This window comes from Siphateles boraxobius, unplaced genomic scaffold (assembly GCF_051911475.1).
Source record: "Siphateles boraxobius isolate OS27281-9 unplaced genomic scaffold, OSU_SipBor_1 390, whole genome shotgun sequence".
NCBI lineage: Eukaryota > Metazoa > Chordata > Actinopteri > Cypriniformes > Leuciscidae > Siphateles > Siphateles boraxobius.
The window spans coordinates 152179-165532 of NW_027509020.1; the positions used below are offsets into that span (position 1 = coordinate 152179).

Genomic DNA, 13354 nt, shown 5'->3' on the forward strand with positions numbered 1-13354 from the left:
GGGTTTTTGAAGAAGCTCAGGGACTCTTTTTTTTTTTTCTTAAAAAAGCTTACAACACCTAGTATTCCCATGCGGCCTCCCATCCAAGTACTAACCAGGCCTTATTTAAAAGCTTAGACCATTAGTGAAGAAGACTAAGAAGAACTTTTGAAAAAACTCAAACTCTTTCATGCTTTCTGAAGAATCTCAGAGACTTTTTAAGGCTTTTTGAAGCTCAGGCACTCTTTTTTTTTTTTTTTTTTTTTTTAAAAGCTTACAGCACCTGGTATTCCCAGGCGGTCTCCCATCCAAGTACTAACCAGGCCCGACCCTGCTTAGCTTCCGAGATCAGACGAGATCGGGCGTGCCCAAGGTGGTATGGCCGTAAGCTAAAACTGCTGCCAAAATTGGGCTATTTAAAAGGTTAGACCATTAGTGAAGAAAACTAAGAACAACTTTTGAAAAAACTCAAGCTCTTTCATGCTTTCTGAAGAATCTCAGAGACTTTTTAAGGCTTTTTGAAGAAGCTCAGGGACTCTTTTTTTTTTTTCTTAAAAAAGCTTACAACACCTAGTATTCCCATGCGGCCTCCCATCCAAGTACTAACCAGGCCTTATTTAAAAGCTTAGACCATTAGTGAAGAAGACTAAGAAGAACTTTTGAAAAAACTCAAACTCTTTCATGCTTTCTGAAGAATCTCAGAGACTTTTTAAGGCTTTTTGAAGCTCAGGCACTCTTTTTTTTTTATTTTTTTTTTTTAAAAGCTTACAGCACCTGGTATTCCCAGGCGGTCTCCCATCCAAGTACTAACCAGGCCCGACCCTGCTTAGCTTCCGAGATCAGACGAGATCGGGCGTGCCCAAGGTGGTATGGCCGTAAGCGAAAACTGCTGCCAAAATTGGGCTATTTAAAAGGTTAGACCATTAGTGAAGAAAACTAAGAACAACTTTTGAAAAAACTCAAACTCTTTCATGCTTTCTGAAGAATCTCAGAGACTTTTTAAGGCTTTTTGAAGCTCAGGGACTCTTTTTTTTTTTTTTAAAAGCTTACAGCACCTGGTATTCCCAGGCGGTCTCCCATCCAAGTACTAACCAGGCCCGACCCTGCTTAGCTTCCGAGATCAGACGAGATCGGGCGTGCCCAAGGTGGTATGGCCGTAAGCTAAAACTGCTGCCAAAATTGGGCTATTTAAAAGGTTAGACCATTAGTGAAGAAAACTAAGAACAACTTTTGAAAAAACTCAAGCTCTTTCTTGCTTTCTGAAGAATCTCAGAGACTTTTTAAGGCTTTTTGAAGAAGCTCAGGGACTCTTTTTTTTTTTTCTTAAAAAAGCTTACAACACCTAGTATTCCCATGCGCCCTCCCATCCAAGTACTAACCAGGCCTTATTTAAAAGCTTAGACCATTAGTGAAGAAGACTAAGAAGAACTTTTGAAAAAACTCAAACTCTTTCATGCTTTCTGAAGAATCTCAGAGACTTTTTAAGGCTTTTTGAAGCTCAGGCACTCTTTTTTTTTTTTTTTTTTTTTTTTAAAAGCTTACAGCACCTGGTATTCCCAGGCGGTCTCCCATCCAAGTACTAACCAGGCCCGACCCTGCTTAGCTTCCGAGATCAGACGAGATCGGGCGTGCCCAAGGTGGTATGGCCGTAAGCTAAAACTGCTGCCAAAATTGGGCTATTTAAAAGGTTAGACCATTAGTGAAGAAAACTAAGAACAACTTTTGAAAAAACTCAAGCTCTTTCATGCTTTCTGAAGAATCTCAGAGACTTTTTAAGGCTTTTTGAAGAAGCTCAGGGACTCTTTTTTTTTTTTCTTAAAAAAGCTTACAACACCTAGTATTCCCATGCGGCCTCCCATCCAAGTACTAACCAGGCCTTATTTAAAAGCTTAGACCATTAGTGAAGAAGACTAAGAAGAACTTTTGAAAAAACTCAAACTCTTTCATGCTTTCTGAAGAATCTCAGAGACTTTTTAAGGCTTTTTGAAGCTCAGGGACTCTTTTTTTTTTTTTTAAAAGCTTACAGCACCTGGTATTCCCAGGCGGTCTCCCATCCAAGTACTAACCAGGCCCGACCCTGCTTAGCTTCCGAGATCAGACGAGATCGGGCGTGCCCAAGGTGGTATGGCCGTAAGCGAATACTGCTGCCAAAATTGGGCTATTTAAAAGGTTAGACCATTAGTGAAGAAAACTAAGAACAACTTTTGAAAAAACTCAAGCTCTTTCATGCTTTCTGAAGAATCTCAGAGACTTTTTAAGGCTTTTTGAAGAAGCTCAGGGACTCTTTTTTTTTTTTCTTAAAAAAGCTTACAACACCTAGTATTCCCATGCGGCCTCCCATCCAAGTACTAACCAGGCCTTATTTAAAAGCTTAGACCATTAGTGAAGAAGACTAAGAAGAACTTTTGAAAAAACTCAAACTCTTTCATGCTTTCTGAAGAATCTCAGAGACTTTTTAAGGCTTTTTGAAGCTCAGGCACTCTTTTTTTTTATTTTTTTTTTTTAAAAGCTTACAGCACCTGGTATTCCCAGGCGGTCTCCCATCCAAGTACTAACCAGGCCCCACCCTGCTTAGCTTCCGAGATCAGACGAGATCGGGCGTGCCCAAGGTGGTATGGCCGTAAGCTAAAACTGCTGCCAAAATTGGGCTATTTAAAAGGTTAGACCATTAGTGAAGAAAACTAAGAACAACTTTTGAAAAAACTCAAGCTCTTTCATGCTTTCTGAAGAATCTCAGAGACTTTTTAAGGCTTTTTGAAGCTCAGGCACTCTTTTTTTTTTTTTTAAAAGCTTACAGCACCTGGTATTCCCAGGCGGTCTCCCATCCAAGTACTAACCAGGCCCGACCCTGCTTAGCTTCCGAGATCAGACGAGATCGGGCGTGCCCAAGGTGGTATGGCCGTAAGCTAAAACTGCTGCCAAAATTGGGCTATTTAAAAGGTTAGACCATTAGTGAAGAAAACTAAGAACAACTTTTGAAAAAACTCAAGCTCTTTCATGCTTTCTGAAGAATCTCAGAGACTTTTTAAGGCTTTTTGAAGAAGCTCAGGGACTCTTTTTTTTTTTTCTTAAAAAAGCTTACAACACCTAGTATTCCCATGCGGCCTCCCATCCAAGTACTAACCAGGCCTTATTTAAAAGCTTAGACCATTAGTGAAGAAGACTAAGAAGAACTTTTGAAAAAACTCAAACTCTTTCATGCTTTCTGAAGAATCTCAGAGACTTTTTAAGGCTTTTTGAAGCTCAGGCACTCTTTTTTTTTTTTTTTTTTTTTTTAAAAGCTTACAGCACCTGGTATTCCCAGGCGGTCTCCCATCCAAGTACTAACCAGGCCCGACCCTGCTTAGCTTCCGAGATCAGACGAGATCGGGCGTGCCCAAGGTGGTATGGCCGTAAGCTAAAACTGCTGCCAAAATTGGGCTATTTAAAAGGTTAGACCATTAGTGAAGAAAACTAAGAACAACTTTTGAAAAAACTCAAGCTCTTTCATGCTTTCTGAAGAATCTCAGAGACTTTTTAAGGCTTTTTGAAGAAGCTCAGGGACTCTTTTTTTTTTTTCTTAAAAAAGCTTACAACACCTAGTATTCCCATGCGGCCTCCCATCCAAGTACTAACCAGGCCTTATTTAAAAGCTTAGACCATTAGTGAAGAAGACTAAGAAGAACTTTTGAAAAAACTCAAACTCTTTCATGCTTTCTGAAGAATCTCAGAGACTTTTTAAGGCTTTTTGAAGCTCAGGGACTCTTTTTTTTTTTTTTAAAAGCTTACAGCACCTGGTATTCCCAGGCGGTCTCCCATCCAAGTACTAACCAGGCCCGACCCTGCTTAGCTTCCGAGATCAGACGAGATCGGGCGTGCCCAAGGTGGTATGGCCGTAAGCGAATACTGCTGCCAAAATTGGGCTATTTAAAAGGTTAGACCATTAGTGAAGAAAACTAAGAACAACTTTTGAAAAAACTCAAACTCTTTCATGCTTTCTGAAGAATCTCAGAGACTTTTTAAGGCTTTTTGAAGCTCAGGCACTCTTTTTTTTTTTTTTAAAAGCTTACAGCACCTGGTATTCCCAGGCGGTCTCCCATCCAAGTACTAACCAGGCCCGACCCTGCTTAGCTTCCGAGATCAGACGAGATCGGGCGTGCCCAAGGTGGTATGGCCGTAAGCGAAAACTGCTGCCAAAATTGGGCTATTTAAAAGGTTAGACCATTAGTGAAGAAAACTAAGAACAACTTTTGAAAAAACTCAAACTCTTTCATGCTTTCTGAAGAATCTCAGAGACTTTTTAAGGGTTTTTGAAGAAGCTCAGGGACTCTTTTTTTTTTTTCTTAAAAAAGCTTACAACACCTAGTATTCCCATGCGGCCTCCCATCCAAGTACTAACCAGGCCTTATTTAAAAGCTTAGACCATTAGTGAAGAAGACTAAGAAGAACTTTTGAAAAAACTCAAACTCTTTCATGCTTTCTGAAGAATCTCAGAGACTTTTTAAGGCTTTTTGAAGCTCAGGCACTCTTTTTTTTTTTTTTTTTTTTTTTAAAAGCTTACAGCACCTGGTATTCCCAGGCGGTCTCCCATCCAAGTACTAACCAGGCCCGACCCTGCTTAGCTTCCGAGATCAGACGAGATCGGGCGTGCCCAAGGTGGTATGGCCGTAAGCTAAAACTGCTGCCAAAATTGGGCTATTTAAAAGGTTAGACCATTAGTGAAGAAAACTAAGAACAACTTTTGAAAAAACTCAAGCTCTTTCATGCTTTCTGAAGAATCTCAGAGACTTTTTAAGGCTTTTTGAAGAAGCTCAGGGACTCTTTTTTTTTTTTCTTAAAAAAGCTTACAACACCTAGTATTCCCATGCGGCCTCCCATCCAAGTACTAACCAGGCCTTATTTAAAAGCTTAGACCATTAGTGAAGAAGACTAAGAAGAACTTTTGAAAAAACTCAAACTCTTTCATGCTTTCTGAAGAATCTCAGAGACTTTTTAAGGCTTTTTGAAGCTCAGGCACTCTTTTTTTTTTATTTTTTTTTTTTAAAAGCTTACAGCACCTGGTATTCCCAGGCGGTCTCCCATCCAAGTACTAACCAGGCCCGACCCTGCTTAGCTTCCGAGATCAGACGAGATCGGGCGTGCCCAAGGTGGTATGGCCGTAAGCGAATACTGCTGCCAAAATTGGGCTATTTAAAAGGTTAGACCATTAGTGAAGAAAACTAAGAACAACTTTTGAAAAAACTCAAACTCTTTCATGCTTTCTGAAGAATCTCAGAGACTTTTTAAGGCTTTTTGAAGCTCAGGCACTCTTTTTTTTTTTTTTAAAAGCTTACAGCACCTGGTATTCCCAGGCGGTCTCCCATCCAAGTACTAACCAGGCCCGACCCTGCTTAGCTTCCGAGATCAGACGAGATCGGGCGTGCCCAAGGTGGTATGGCCGTAAGCGAAAACTGCTGCCAAAATTGGGCTATTTAAAAGGTTAGACCATTAGTGAAGAAAACTAAGAACAACTTTTGAAAAAACTCAAACTCTTTCATGCTTTCTGAAGAATCTCAGAGACTTTTTAAGGGTTTTTGAAGAAGCTCAGGGACTCTTTTTTTTTTTTCTTAAAAAAGCTTACAACACCTAGTATTCCCATGCGGCCTCCCATCCAAGTACTAACCAGGCCTTATTTAAAAGCTTAGACCATTAGTGAAGAAGACTAAGAAGAACTTTTGAAAAAACTCAAACTCTTTCATGCTTTCTGAAGAATCTCAGAGACTTTTTAAGGCTTTTTGAAGCTCAGGCACTCTTTTTTTTTTTTTTTTTTTTTTTAAAAGCTTACAGCACCTGGTATTCCCAGGCGGTCTCCCATCCAAGTACTAACCAGGCCCGACCCTGCTTAGCTTCCGAGATCAGACGAGATCGGGCGTGCCCAAGGTGGTATGGCCGTAAGCTAAAACTGCTGCCAAAATTGGGCTATTTAAAAGGTTAGACCATTAGTGAAGAAAACTAAGAACAACTTTTGAAAAAACTCAAGCTCTTTCATGCTTTCTGAAGAATCTCAGAGACTTTTTAAGGCTTTTTGAAGAAGCTCAGGGACTCTTTTTTTTTTTTCTTAAAAAAGCTTACAACACCTAGTATTCCCATGCGGCCTCCCATCCAAGTACTAACCAGGCCTTATTTAAAAGCTTAGACCATTAGTGAAGAAGACTAAGAAGAACTTTTGAAAAAACTCAAACTCTTTCATGCTTTCTGAAGAATCTCAGAGACTTTTTAAGGCTTTTTGAAGCTCAGGCACTCTTTTTTTTTTATTTTTTTTTTTTAAAAGCTTACAGCACCTGGTATTCCCAGGCGGTCTCCCATCCAAGTACTAACCAGGCCCGACCCTGCTTAGCTTCCGAGATCAGACGAGATCGGGCGTGCCCAAGGTGGTATGGCCGTAAGCGAAAACTGCTGCCAAAATTGGGCTATTTAAAAGGTTAGACCATTAGTGAAGAAAACTAAGAACAACTTTTGAAAAAACTCAAACTCTTTCATGCTTTCTGAAGAATCTCAGAGACTTTTTAAGGCTTTTTGAAGCTCAGGGACTCTTTTTTTTTTTTTTAAAAGCTTACAGCACCTGGTATTCCCAGGCGGTCTCCCATCCAAGTACTAACCAGGCCCGACCCTGCTTAGCTTCCGAGATCAGACGAGATCGGGCGTGCCCAAGGTGGTATGGCCGTAAGCTAAAACTGCTGCCAAAATTGGGCTATTTAAAAGGTTAGACCATTAGTGAAGAAAACTAAGAACAACTTTTGAAAAAACTCAAGCTCTTTCTTGCTTTCTGAAGAATCTCAGAGACTTTTTAAGGCTTTTTGAAGAAGCTCAGGGACTCTTTTTTTTTTTTCTTAAAAAAGCTTACAACACCTAGTATTCCCATGCGCCCTCCCATCCAAGTACTAACCAGGCCTTATTTAAAAGCTTAGACCATTAGTGAAGAAGACTAAGAAGAACTTTTGAAAAAACTCAAACTCTTTCATGCTTTCTGAAGAATCTCAGAGACTTTTTAAGGCTTTTTGAAGCTCAGGCACTCTTTTTTTTTTTTTTTTTTTTTTTTAAAAGCTTACAGCACCTGGTATTCCCAGGCGGTCTCCCATCCAAGTACTAACCAGGCCCGACCCTGCTTAGCTTCCGAGATCAGACGAGATCGGGCGTGCCCAAGGTGGTATGGCCGTAAGCTAAAACTGCTGCCAAAATTGGGCTATTTAAAAGGTTAGACCATTAGTGAAGAAAACTAAGAACAACTTTTGAAAAAACTCAAGCTCTTTCATGCTTTCTGAAGAATCTCAGAGACTTTTTAAGGCTTTTTGAAGAAGCTCAGGGACTCTTTTTTTTTTTTCTTAAAAAAGCTTACAACACCTAGTATTCCCATGCGGCCTCCCATCCAAGTACTAACCAGGCCTTATTTAAAAGCTTAGACCATTAGTGAAGAAGACTAAGAAGAACTTTTGAAAAAACTCAAACTCTTTCATGCTTTCTGAAGAATCTCAGAGACTTTTTAAGGCTTTTTGAAGCTCAGGGACTCTTTTTTTTTTTTTTAAAAGCTTACAGCACCTGGTATTCCCAGGCGGTCTCCCATCCAAGTACTAACCAGGCCCGACCCTGCTTAGCTTCCGAGATCAGACGAGATCGGGCGTGCCCAAGGTGGTATGGCCGTAAGCGAATACTGCTGCCAAAATTGGGCTATTTAAAAGGTTAGACCATTAGTGAAGAAAACTAAGAACAACTTTTGAAAAAACTCAAGCTCTTTCATGCTTTCTGAAGAATCTCAGAGACTTTTTAAGGCTTTTTGAAGAAGCTCAGGGACTCTTTTTTTTTTTTCTTAAAAAAGCTTACAACACCTAGTATTCCCATGCGGCCTCCCATCCAAGTACTAACCAGGCCTTATTTAAAAGCTTAGACCATTAGTGAAGAAGACTAAGAAGAACTTTTGAAAAAACTCAAACTCTTTCATGCTTTCTGAAGAATCTCAGAGACTTTTTAAGGCTTTTTGAAGCTCAGGCACTCTTTTTTTTTTATTTTTTTTTTTTTAAAAGCTTACAGCACCTGGTATTCCCAGGCGGTCTCCCATCCAAGTACTAACCAGGCCCCACCCTGCTTAGCTTCCGAGATCAGACGAGATCGGGCGTGCCCAAGGTGGTATGGCCGTAAGCTAAAACTGCTGCCAAAATTGGGCTATTTAAAAGGTTAGACCATTAGTGAAGAAAACTAAGAACAACTTTTGAAAAAACTCAAGCTCTTTCATGCTTTCTGAAGAATCTCAGAGACTTTTTAAGGCTTTTTGAAGCTCAGGCACTCTTTTTTTTTTTTTTAAAAGCTTACAGCACCTGGTATTCCCAGGCGGTCTCCCATCCAAGTACTAACCAGGCCCGACCCTGCTTAGCTTCCGAGATCAGACGAGATCGGGCGTGCCCAAGGTGGTATGGCCGTAAGCTAAAACTGCTGCCAAAATTGGGCTATTTAAAAGGTTAGACCATTAGTGAAGAAAACTAAGAACAACTTTTGAAAAAACTCAAGCTCTTTCATGCTTTCTGAAGAATCTCAGAGACTTTTTAAGGCTTTTTGAAGAAGCTCAGGGACTCTTTTTTTTTTTTCTTAAAAAAGCTTACAACACCTAGTATTCCCATGCGGCCTCCCATCCAAGTACTAACCAGGCCTTATTTAAAAGCTTAGACCATTAGTGAAGAAGACTAAGAAGAACTTTTGAAAAAACTCAAACTCTTTCATGCTTTCTGAAGAATCTCAGAGACTTTTTAAGGCTTTTTGAAGCTCAGGCACTCTTTTTTTTTTTTTTTTTTTTTTAAAAGCTTACAGCACCTGGTATTCCCAGGCGGTCTCCCATCCAAGTACTAACCAGGCCCGACCCTGCTTAGCTTCCGAGATCAGACGAGATCGGGCGTGCCCAAGGTGGTATGGCCGTAAGCTAAAACTGCTGCCAAAATTGGGCTATTTAAAAGGTTAGACCATTAGTGAAGAAAACTAAGAACAACTTTTGAAAAAACTCAAGCTCTTTCATGCTTTCTGAAGAATCTCAGAGACTTTTTAAGGCTTTTTGAAGAAGCTCAGGGACTCTTTTTTTTTTTTCTTAAAAAAGATTACAACACCTAGTATTCCCATGCGGCCTCCCATCCAAGTACTAACCAGGCCTTATTTAAAAGCTTAGACCATTAGTGAAGAAGACTAAGAAGAACTTTTGAAAAAACTCAAACTCTTTCATGCTTTCTGAAGAATCTCAGAGACTTTTTAAGGCTTTTTGAAGCTCAGGCACTCTTTTTTTTTTTTTTTTTTTTTTAAAAGCTTACAGCACCTGGTATTCCCAGGCGGTCTCCCATCCAAGTACTAACCAGGCCCGACCCTGCTTAGCTTCCGAGATCAGACGAGATCGGGCGTGCCCAAGGTGGTATGGCCGTAAGCTAAAACTGCTGCCAAAATTGGGCTATTTAAAAGGTTAGACCATTAGTGAAGAAAACTAAGAACAACTTTTGAAAAAACTCAAGCTCTTTCATGCTTTCTGAAGAATCTCAGAGACTTTTTAAGGCTTTTTGAAGAAGCTCAGGGACTCTTTTTTTTTTTTCTTAAAAAAGCTTACAACACCTAGTATTCCCATGCGGCCTCCCATCCAAGTACTAACCAGGCCTTATTTAAAAGCTTAGACCATTAGTGAAGAAGACTAAGAAGAACTTTTGAAAAAACTCAAACTCTTTCATGCTTTCTGAAGAATCTCAGAGACTTTTTAAGGCTTTTTGAAGCTCAGGGACTCTTTTTTTTTTTTTTAAAAGCTTACAGCACCTGGTATTCCCAGGCGGTCTCCCATCCAAGTACTAACCAGGCCCGACCCTGCTTAGCTTCCGAGATCAGACGAGATCGGGCGTGCCCAAGGTGGTATGGCCGTAAGCGAATACTGCTGCCAAAATTGGGCTATTTAAAAGGTTAGACCATTAGTGAAGAAAACTAAGAACAACTTTTGAAAAAACTCAAACTCTTTCATGCTTTCTGAAGAATCTCAGAGACTTTTTAAGGCTTTTTGAAGCTCAGGCACTCTTTTTTTTTTTTTTAAAAGCTTACAGCACCTGGTATTCCCAGGCGGTCTCCCATCCAAGTACTAACCAGGCCCGACCCTGCTTAGCTTCCGAGATCAGACGAGATCGGGCGTGCCCAAGGTGGTATGGCCGTAAGCGAAAACTGCTGCCAAAATTGGGCTATTTAAAAGGTTAGACCATTAGTGAAGAAAACTAAGAACAACTTTTGAAAAAACTCAAACTCTTTCATGCTTTCTGAAGAATCTCAGAGACTTTTTAAGGGTTTTTGAAGAAGCTCAGGGACTCTTTTTTTTTTTTCTTAAAAAAGCTTACAACACCTAGTATTCCCATGCGGCCTCCCATCCAAGTACTAACCAGGCCTTATTTAAAAGCTTAGACCATTAGTGAAGAAGACTAAGAAGAACTTTTGAAAAAACTCAAACTCTTTCATGCTTTCTGAAGAATCTCAGAGACTTTTTAAGGCTTTTTGAAGCTCAGGCACTCTTTTTTTTTTTTTTTTTTTTTTTAAAAGCTTACAGCACCTGGTATTCCCAGGCGGTCTCCCATCCAAGTACTAACCAGGCCCGACCCTGCTTAGCTTCCGAGATCAGACGAGATCGGGCGTGCCCAAGGTGGTATGGCCGTAAGCTAAAACTGCTGCCAAAATTGGGCTATTTAAAAGGTTAGACCATTAGTGAAGAAAACTAAGAACAACTTTTGAAAAAACTCAAGCTCTTTCATGCTTTCTGAAGAATCTCAGAGACTTTTTAAGGCTTTTTGAAGAAGCTCAGGGACTCTTTTTTTTTTTTCTTAAAAAAGCTTACAACACCTAGTATTCCCATGCGGCCTCCCATCCAAGTACTAACCAGGCCTTATTTAAAAGCTTAGACCATTAGTGAAGAAGACTAAGAAGAACTTTTGAAAAAACTCAAACTCTTTCATGCTTTCTGAAGAATCTCAGAGACTTTTTAAGGCTTTTTGAAGCTCAGGCACTCTTTTTTTTTTATTTTTTTTTTTTAAAAGCTTACAGCACCTGGTATTCCCAGGCGGTCTCCCATCCAAGTACTAACCAGGCCCGACCCTGCTTAGCTTCCGAGATCAGACGAGATCGGGCGTGCCCAAGGTGGTATGGCCGTAAGCGAAAACTGCTGCCAAAATTGGGCTATTTAAAAGGTTAGACCATTAGTGAAGAAAACTAAGAACAACTTTTGAAAAAACTCAAACTCTTTCATGCTTTCTGAAGAATCTCAGAGACTTTTTAAGGCTTTTTGAAGCTCAGGGACTCTTTTTTTTTTTTTTAAAAGCTTACAGCACCTGGTATTCCCAGGCGGTCTCCCATCCAAGTACTAACCAGGCCCGACCCTGCTTAGCTTCCGAGATCAGACGAGATCGGGCGTGCCCAAGGTGGTATGGCCGTAAGCTAAAACTGCTGCCAAAATTGGGCTATTTAAAAGGTTAGACCATTAGTGAAGAAAACTAAGAACAACTTTTGAAAAAACTCAAGCTCTTTCTTGCTTTCTGAAGAATCTCAGAGACTTTTTAAGGCTTTTTGAAGAAGCTCAGGGACTCTTTTTTTTTTTTCTTAAAAAAGCTTACAACACCTAGTATTCCCATGCGCCCTCCCATCCAAGTACTAACCAGGCCTTATTTAAAAGCTTAGACCATTAGTGAAGAAGACTAAGAAGAACTTTTGAAAAAACTCAAACTCTTTCATGCTTTCTGAAGAATCTCAGAGACTTTTTAAGGCTTTTTGAAGCTCAGGCACTCTTTTTTTTTTTTTTTTTTTTTTTAAAAGCTTACAGCACCTGGTATTCCCAGGCGGTCTCCCATCCAAGTACTAACCAGGCCCGACCCTGCTTAGCTTCCGAGATCAGACGAGATCGGGCGTGCCCAAGGTGGTATGGCCGTAAGCTAAAACTGCTGCCAAAATTGGGCTATTTAAAAGGTTAGACCATTAGTGAAGAAAACTAAGAACAACTTTTGAAAAAACTCAAGCTCTTTCATGCTTTCTGAAGAATCTCAGAGACTTTTTAAGGCTTTTTGAAGAAGCTCAGGGACTCTTTTTTTTTTTTCTTAAAAAAGATTACAACACCTAGTATTCCCATGCGGCCTCCCATCCAAGTACTAACCAGGCCTTATTTAAAAGCTTAGACCATTAGTGAAGAAGACTAAGAAGAACTTTTGAAAAAACTCAAACTCTTTCATGCTTTCTGAAGAATCTCAGAGACTTTTTAAGGCTTTTTGAAGCTCAGGCACTCTTTTTTTTTTTTTTTTTTTTTTTAAAAGCTTACAGCACCTGGTATTCCCAGGCGGTCTCCCATCCAAGTACTAACCAGGCCCGACCCTGCTTAGCTTCCGAGATCAGACGAGATCGGGCGTGCCCAAGGTGGTATGGCCGTAAGCTAAAACTGCTGCCAAAATTGGGCTATTTAAAAGGTTAGACCATTAGTGAAGAAAACTAAGAACAACTTTTGAAAAAACTCAAGCTCTTTCATGCTTTCTGAAGAATCTCAGAGACTTTTTAAGGCTTTTTGAAGAAGCTCAGGGACTCTTTTTTTTTTTTCTTAAAAAAGCTTACAACACCTAGTATTCCCATGCGGCCTCCCATCCAAGTACTAACCAGGCCTTATTTAAAAGCTTAGACCATTAGTGAAGAAGACTAAGAAGAACTTTTGAAAAAACTCAAACTCTTTCATGCTTTCTGAAGAATCTCAGAGACTTTTTAAGGCTTTTTGAAGCTCAGGGACTCTTTTTTTTTTTTTTAAAAGCTTACAGCACCTGGTATTCCCAGGCGGTCTCCCATCCAAGTACTAACCAGGCCCGACCCTGCTTAGCTTCCGAGATCAGACGAGATCGGGCGTGCCCAAGGTGGTATGGCCGTAAGCGAATACTGCTGCCAAAATTGGGCTATTTAAAAGGTTAGACCATTAGTGAAGAAAACTAAGAACAACTTTTGAAAAAACTCAAACTCTTTCATGCTTTCTGAAGAATCTCAGAGACTTTTTAAGGCTTTTTGAAGCTCAGGCACTCTTTTTTTTTTTTTTAAAAGCTTACAGCACCTGGTATTCCCAGGCGGTCTCCCATCCAAGTACTAACCAGGCCCGACCCTGCTTAGCTTCCGAGATCAGACGAGATCGGGCGTGCCCAAGGTGGTATGGCCGTAAGCGAAAACTGCTGCCAAAATTGGGCTATTTAAAAGGTTAGACCATTAGTGAAGAAAACTAAGAACAACTTTTGAAAAAACTCAAACTCTTTCATGCTTTCTGAAGAATCTCAGAGACTTTTTAAGGGTTTTTGAAGAAGCTCAGGGACTCTTTTTTTTTTTTCTTAAAAAAGCTTACAACACCTAGTATTCC

General features: G+C 40.1%; 31 non-coding genes across 31 annotated transcripts; all 31 read right to left on the bottom strand.

Annotated features, from left to right (window-relative positions):
- Positions 1-250: 250 nt before the first annotated feature.
- LOC143705095 (5S ribosomal RNA) lies at positions 251-369 on the bottom strand. Its single transcript, XR_013192028.1, has one exon. It is a non-coding gene; the product is annotated as a 5S ribosomal RNA (ribosomal RNA).
- Positions 370-741: 372 nt separating this feature from the next.
- LOC143705096 (5S ribosomal RNA) lies at positions 742-860 on the bottom strand. The gene has a single exon (XR_013192029.1). It is a non-coding gene; the product is annotated as a 5S ribosomal RNA (ribosomal RNA).
- Positions 861-1022: 162 nt separating this feature from the next.
- Positions 1023-1141, bottom strand: LOC143705097 (5S ribosomal RNA). Its single transcript, XR_013192030.1, has one exon. It is a non-coding gene; the product is annotated as a 5S ribosomal RNA (ribosomal RNA).
- Positions 1142-1514: 373 nt separating this feature from the next.
- Positions 1515-1633, bottom strand: LOC143705098 (5S ribosomal RNA). Its single transcript, XR_013192031.1, has one exon. It is a non-coding gene; the product is annotated as a 5S ribosomal RNA (ribosomal RNA).
- A 363-nt stretch (positions 1634-1996) lies between these two features.
- LOC143705099 (5S ribosomal RNA) lies at positions 1997-2115 on the bottom strand. Its single transcript, XR_013192032.1, has one exon. It is a non-coding gene; the product is annotated as a 5S ribosomal RNA (ribosomal RNA).
- Positions 2116-2486: 371 nt separating this feature from the next.
- On the bottom strand, positions 2487-2605 carry LOC143704664 (5S ribosomal RNA). The gene has a single exon (XR_013191612.1). It is a non-coding gene; the product is annotated as a 5S ribosomal RNA (ribosomal RNA).
- Positions 2606-2767: 162 nt separating this feature from the next.
- LOC143705100 (5S ribosomal RNA) lies at positions 2768-2886 on the bottom strand. The gene has a single exon (XR_013192033.1). It is a non-coding gene; the product is annotated as a 5S ribosomal RNA (ribosomal RNA).
- A 372-nt stretch (positions 2887-3258) lies between these two features.
- On the bottom strand, positions 3259-3377 carry LOC143705102 (5S ribosomal RNA). The gene has a single exon (XR_013192035.1). It is a non-coding gene; the product is annotated as a 5S ribosomal RNA (ribosomal RNA).
- Positions 3378-3740: 363 nt separating this feature from the next.
- Positions 3741-3859, bottom strand: LOC143705103 (5S ribosomal RNA). The gene has a single exon (XR_013192036.1). It is a non-coding gene; the product is annotated as a 5S ribosomal RNA (ribosomal RNA).
- A 162-nt stretch (positions 3860-4021) lies between these two features.
- Positions 4022-4140, bottom strand: LOC143705104 (5S ribosomal RNA). Its single transcript, XR_013192037.1, has one exon. It is a non-coding gene; the product is annotated as a 5S ribosomal RNA (ribosomal RNA).
- A 372-nt stretch (positions 4141-4512) lies between these two features.
- Positions 4513-4631, bottom strand: LOC143705105 (5S ribosomal RNA). The gene has a single exon (XR_013192038.1). It is a non-coding gene; the product is annotated as a 5S ribosomal RNA (ribosomal RNA).
- A 372-nt stretch (positions 4632-5003) lies between these two features.
- Positions 5004-5122, bottom strand: LOC143705106 (5S ribosomal RNA). Its single transcript, XR_013192039.1, has one exon. It is a non-coding gene; the product is annotated as a 5S ribosomal RNA (ribosomal RNA).
- Positions 5123-5284: 162 nt separating this feature from the next.
- LOC143705107 (5S ribosomal RNA) lies at positions 5285-5403 on the bottom strand. The gene has a single exon (XR_013192040.1). It is a non-coding gene; the product is annotated as a 5S ribosomal RNA (ribosomal RNA).
- Positions 5404-5775: 372 nt separating this feature from the next.
- Positions 5776-5894, bottom strand: LOC143705108 (5S ribosomal RNA). The gene has a single exon (XR_013192041.1). It is a non-coding gene; the product is annotated as a 5S ribosomal RNA (ribosomal RNA).
- A 372-nt stretch (positions 5895-6266) lies between these two features.
- LOC143705109 (5S ribosomal RNA) lies at positions 6267-6385 on the bottom strand. Its single transcript, XR_013192042.1, has one exon. It is a non-coding gene; the product is annotated as a 5S ribosomal RNA (ribosomal RNA).
- A 162-nt stretch (positions 6386-6547) lies between these two features.
- On the bottom strand, positions 6548-6666 carry LOC143705110 (5S ribosomal RNA). The gene has a single exon (XR_013192043.1). It is a non-coding gene; the product is annotated as a 5S ribosomal RNA (ribosomal RNA).
- A 373-nt stretch (positions 6667-7039) lies between these two features.
- On the bottom strand, positions 7040-7158 carry LOC143705111 (5S ribosomal RNA). Its single transcript, XR_013192044.1, has one exon. It is a non-coding gene; the product is annotated as a 5S ribosomal RNA (ribosomal RNA).
- Positions 7159-7521: 363 nt separating this feature from the next.
- LOC143705113 (5S ribosomal RNA) lies at positions 7522-7640 on the bottom strand. The gene has a single exon (XR_013192046.1). It is a non-coding gene; the product is annotated as a 5S ribosomal RNA (ribosomal RNA).
- Positions 7641-8013: 373 nt separating this feature from the next.
- Positions 8014-8132, bottom strand: LOC143704665 (5S ribosomal RNA). The gene has a single exon (XR_013191613.1). It is a non-coding gene; the product is annotated as a 5S ribosomal RNA (ribosomal RNA).
- Positions 8133-8294: 162 nt separating this feature from the next.
- LOC143705114 (5S ribosomal RNA) lies at positions 8295-8413 on the bottom strand. Its single transcript, XR_013192047.1, has one exon. It is a non-coding gene; the product is annotated as a 5S ribosomal RNA (ribosomal RNA).
- A 371-nt stretch (positions 8414-8784) lies between these two features.
- Positions 8785-8903, bottom strand: LOC143705115 (5S ribosomal RNA). Its single transcript, XR_013192048.1, has one exon. It is a non-coding gene; the product is annotated as a 5S ribosomal RNA (ribosomal RNA).
- A 371-nt stretch (positions 8904-9274) lies between these two features.
- On the bottom strand, positions 9275-9393 carry LOC143705116 (5S ribosomal RNA). Its single transcript, XR_013192049.1, has one exon. It is a non-coding gene; the product is annotated as a 5S ribosomal RNA (ribosomal RNA).
- Positions 9394-9756: 363 nt separating this feature from the next.
- On the bottom strand, positions 9757-9875 carry LOC143705117 (5S ribosomal RNA). Its single transcript, XR_013192050.1, has one exon. It is a non-coding gene; the product is annotated as a 5S ribosomal RNA (ribosomal RNA).
- A 162-nt stretch (positions 9876-10037) lies between these two features.
- LOC143705118 (5S ribosomal RNA) lies at positions 10038-10156 on the bottom strand. The gene has a single exon (XR_013192051.1). It is a non-coding gene; the product is annotated as a 5S ribosomal RNA (ribosomal RNA).
- A 372-nt stretch (positions 10157-10528) lies between these two features.
- On the bottom strand, positions 10529-10647 carry LOC143705119 (5S ribosomal RNA). The gene has a single exon (XR_013192053.1). It is a non-coding gene; the product is annotated as a 5S ribosomal RNA (ribosomal RNA).
- A 372-nt stretch (positions 10648-11019) lies between these two features.
- Positions 11020-11138, bottom strand: LOC143705120 (5S ribosomal RNA). Its single transcript, XR_013192054.1, has one exon. It is a non-coding gene; the product is annotated as a 5S ribosomal RNA (ribosomal RNA).
- A 162-nt stretch (positions 11139-11300) lies between these two features.
- On the bottom strand, positions 11301-11419 carry LOC143705121 (5S ribosomal RNA). The gene has a single exon (XR_013192055.1). It is a non-coding gene; the product is annotated as a 5S ribosomal RNA (ribosomal RNA).
- A 372-nt stretch (positions 11420-11791) lies between these two features.
- Positions 11792-11910, bottom strand: LOC143705122 (5S ribosomal RNA). Its single transcript, XR_013192056.1, has one exon. It is a non-coding gene; the product is annotated as a 5S ribosomal RNA (ribosomal RNA).
- A 372-nt stretch (positions 11911-12282) lies between these two features.
- Positions 12283-12401, bottom strand: LOC143705124 (5S ribosomal RNA). The gene has a single exon (XR_013192058.1). It is a non-coding gene; the product is annotated as a 5S ribosomal RNA (ribosomal RNA).
- Positions 12402-12764: 363 nt separating this feature from the next.
- LOC143705125 (5S ribosomal RNA) lies at positions 12765-12883 on the bottom strand. The gene has a single exon (XR_013192059.1). It is a non-coding gene; the product is annotated as a 5S ribosomal RNA (ribosomal RNA).
- A 162-nt stretch (positions 12884-13045) lies between these two features.
- LOC143705126 (5S ribosomal RNA) lies at positions 13046-13164 on the bottom strand. The gene has a single exon (XR_013192060.1). It is a non-coding gene; the product is annotated as a 5S ribosomal RNA (ribosomal RNA).
- Between the last annotated feature and the right edge of the window lie 190 nt (positions 13165-13354).